This window comes from Caretta caretta, chromosome 2 (genome assembly GCF_965140235.1).
Source record: "Caretta caretta isolate rCarCar2 chromosome 2, rCarCar1.hap1, whole genome shotgun sequence".
Lineage (NCBI taxonomy): Eukaryota > Metazoa > Chordata > Testudines > Cheloniidae > Caretta > Caretta caretta.
This window is the reverse complement of record NC_134207.1, coordinates 210,347,416-210,351,942: the sequence shown is the minus strand read 5'-3', so window position 1 is coordinate 210,351,942 and position 4,527 is coordinate 210,347,416.

Genomic DNA, 4,527 nt, shown 5'->3' with positions numbered 1-4,527 from the left:
CACAGAGCAGCGACTCAATACCCAGCATGAGAAGAGGCCGGTCCTGCCTCTTCCACTCCCGGCCCAGGATGCCTACCAGGGCCGAGCGTGCCAAGAGGCAGACGCAGCGGGAGAAGACAGATCCCCTCTCCCTGCCCCATTGCAGGCCAGGCAGAAATCGGGGGGGGGGGGCGCACTTGGCTCCACATGTCCCCCCCATGCATCGTCTCTGGTGGTACTGGTCACCGCCTAACCTCCACTTTGCATAATTTGTTTTATTACTAAGGGTTTCATGACTATACCGAGTTGTACTGCCATAACTGGGTTTTATTATCAAACCAAGCAACCTCTTCTTTAACGCTTTCGCTCTTTAACATTTCTACACCCTGAACTGTTTAATTCCCTCCAAACTCTTAACTCCTCACTCTCTTGCCTTAAATCAGTTATCTCCCACAATGATGCATTTATCAGCTGATTTTGGCAGCTCTGAGTTTACCTTTGTGCTTTTTTGCACTCATTCTTTAGCTACAATTACTGTTTTCTCCATGGCCACCCACAGGCCTTACTCTTTAAAATTTCAGTAGCATTCAATGGACCTCTGTGGTGCTCTGCCCCAGAGGATAGATTGCTACCCCTTCACCCTGGGAGTTTAGAACAACTGAAATTAGTGTTTTTCCTACACCGCTGTCACCAGAATGTTGGAATTATTATTATTTATGAAGGGTATTACCACAGACACTAATTTAACCATAAATTTCTCTATTAAATCCAAAGGCTGCATAATATTTGTTCAATTGCTCTGAACATGCCTAAAAAGCCTAAATCCTAAGTGATTTTCTATATCCAAACATTTACAAAACATTTATAAGTATTTGATCAAGATACTTACAAATGAGCCAGACTCACCTTATTGGTCAGCTCTAACTTTGTCAGGCAGATATTAGCAATGAATTCTTTTGGGATTGACAGATCTACTAGCTGCTGATCATCAGGGAGTGGAGGCAGAAAAACAGCAAAGGGAATGTGATGAGACAGTAACAAATGTGCCATTCAGCACTATATGCTTAAAATTTGAGAGAAATGTGAGTCAGTGACTCCCTCTTTGATGTTGCAATAGCTTTGCAGTTTCATCTTTGGAACTTGTACTTAAAAAATCAGTTACTGTGGGAATGCAGGTGATAGATTGGCCAACAGTACCCTAGATTTCAATTTCCCTTGAAATCACTTGCCTTCCTAAGAGATGTTTGTCAATCCCAGTTGCATTAGCCCATTTAATGAGTTTTCCAGGCAAATTTTATAGTCACTGCTTTTATGGAACCAGTAGCTAAAGCAGTTTTAAACTACGGAAAAAGGCTAAGAGATGATGAACTGCATTATCCCAGTCCTGATACTATTGAAATCAATGGCAAAGATCTCACTGATGTCAGTGAGTCTGTCCCTCTGTAATCAGTCCCTATGTAATATTAGTTTTACAGATACATTTTCACTCTGGTGTACAGGGATTTAGTTCCATTAACATTTAATAAGTCCCATTTTATAAGTTCCAAATACTATTTTGAATAGAATTCCCATATCTTACGTTAAAGACATATCCTAAATTACTATAATCTACCTTAGTAGGAAATTTGAAATTTCTGCCTGGCAAGTTAAACCAGACATGCAATGAGTAGACTCAAAATTGGTCTGTAACATGGATAGGACTTTATCTTAAGAACCATTTCTTAACCCTTCTGTGTGCAGGTTACCAGAGAAGACATGCTGTAGACTTCCAGGTAATGCACAATTTATTCAGTAAAAAAAAATCTACACACCAGAAAGGATCCACACACATTTCTTTCACCTATAAAATCTCTCATGAAGCCACCTTTTAAAAGAAGTCTAACCCTCTACTCCAGCTCTGGAATAAAATATACTAGCCTTAAAAATTAATTGTGAAGTCAATGGTATTCAATAAAAGAAACTGATACGTACATACCATGAATTGTTTAAGAGGGATTCAACCCCACCATTGGTCAGATGCAACAAAAAAAGGCAGAGGAACAGAATTAGAAGTTAGTTGAGAGGAATGGACACAGGCCATAAGTATTACGTATGTAATGGTTAGATGTAATAGGATCAGACAGACTAATTTTTGTGTGCATCACAAATGATTTCTTATGCCTAAACATTTTCGCTTATTCCACAGTATTACTATCTCAAGTGGCGCAAGGTTACTTCTTTGCCTCACGCTCTCTGGAGATGCTCTCGGGTTCAGGCTTTTGGAGAGGTTGCAATTACTTTCAGGAAGCATTTAACACATTCCTGACATATTCTGCAAAATTCTGCCTCTTGGAATTAGTAGCTAAGTCCTTGTTGTCTGCTCAGTGAATGGCAGGAAGGTTCTTTTTGCTAATGACAGCTGAGAAATGTATGGGTTTCAGACATGCAGCCCCCAGAAAAAGCCTGGTTGTAACAGAGCTCCAGTCCTGCACTTTCATGTGTTCTTCATCTTTACACACGAGTAGTCCCCAGGACGTCAGTGCTTAGCTCACACATTTAAAGTTAAGTCCATGCAAAAGTATTTGCAGAACTACAAGGCTAATGTAAGCTAAAACTTATCACTATATTTTGATAAAAAGAAAAGGAGTACTTGTGGCACCTTAGAGACTAACCAATTTATTTGAGCATGAGCTTTCGTGAGCTACAGCTCACTTCATCGGATGTATACTGTGGAAACTGCAGAAGACATTATATACACAGAGACCATGAAACAATACCTCCTTCCACCCCACTCTCCTGCTGGTAATAGCTTATCTAAAGTGATCACTCTCCTTACAATGTGTATGATAATCAAGTTGGGCCATTTCCAGCACAAATCCAGGTTCTCTCACCCCCCACCCCTTTTCCAAAAACCACACACACAACCAGCAGGAGAGTGAGTTTGTATGTGAGGGGGCGGAGGGTGAGAGAACCTGGATTTATGCTGGAAATGGCCCAACTTGATTATCATACACATTGTAAGGAGAGTGATCACTTTAGATAAGCTATTACCAGCAGGAGAGTGGGGTGGGAGGAGGTATTGTTTCATGGTCTCTGTGTATATAATGTCTTCTGCAGTTTCCACAGTATGCATCCGATGAAGTGAGCTGTAGCTCACGAAAGCTTATGCTCAAATAAATTGGTTAGTCTCTAAGGTGCCACAAGTACTCCTTTTCTTTTTGCGAATACAGACTAACACGGCTGTTACTCTGAAACCTGTATATTTTGATAGGAGCTGGAGAAATCAAATGAAAAATAACTGAAAGAAACCTCAGTGTCTTGAGCTGGGTCACTCAAAAATTGAGTCACTCAAAATTAGCCAGATTCTTTTCTTAAATGTCCACTAAGTGATTTGCCCAAGGCTACTCAGCAAGTCAGTCTCAGAGCCAGGATTAGAAATAACGGTACTAAGCACCTCACTACATCTCAGTTTCAATCTGTATAAAATGAGTTGGTATTATTATTTATCCACCTCACAGAGGAGGTAGAGAGTTAATTCCTGCTGCTCTGAATATATAAAATGCTACATATATGCTAACAATCATTGCTATCATCCTGCTCCAATGAATCTGAGAGGCTCATCTGAGCACTTTGAGAGAGGGAGGAGGTGGTGATGAAACTAACCAGCTGTCAAATTGATTTCACTTCTGCTGAGCAGGGGGATTAGAGGTTACAGAATCAGCCAATGAACGTCCACTGACACTGTGTTGTTTCTGGAAGCACCCATTTTTGTTGAGTGTTGGGAGGGGGCAACATTTTCACTGAGGACAATATTAGAGATGTCAGGAGTTGCAGTTCAGGATTATTGTCATTATTATCATCTGACTTGAGGTGATGCCTTGGAACTCCAATTAAGGACTGGGGCCCTATTGTACTAAGCCCTGCAGAGGCAGGTAGCAAAGACAGTTCCTGCCCCAAAGAGCTCATAGTCTAAGTGTAATAAAAGAAAGGAAGTCACTCACGGTAGGACAAAGCAAGAGACACAGAGAGCAGTTTATCCTATTGCAAAGGTTAGTTATGCCATCATAGATATGCAGCCAATGCAGGCTTCTGAATATCCAACATGTCATAGGTACCAAGTTACAACCACCACCACCAAGTTGCAAACAAAACACTACGGCACCTCTATTCTCTAACTCACTTTCTGATGAAACTGAGCACATCTAGAATCAATTTCAGCTGCCATCTGTACTGTAGCTATTTTGAGGACACAGGCAAGTCTCCTATTGTTATGAGATCATTCCCCAGCTGAACAGCAGGGCTCCCTATTTCACATTAACTACCTCTATTTTACTGAAACACATGCTACGTAAGCAAAGAGTGACCCATTTGGAAGAGAGGATAAATAACCTACAACTAACATTAAAATCTCTTTTGAAAGACTGCCCAGTGACCTTGGCCTACTGTGGAATAACATAAAGATACTTTTCACTGACAGTGGGCAGGGAGAGTGGGAGGGGACAGCGGGCAGAGAAGAGGATGGGGCAAGGGACTGTGGGGAGGGCATCGGGAAGAGAAGGGGTCACGGGA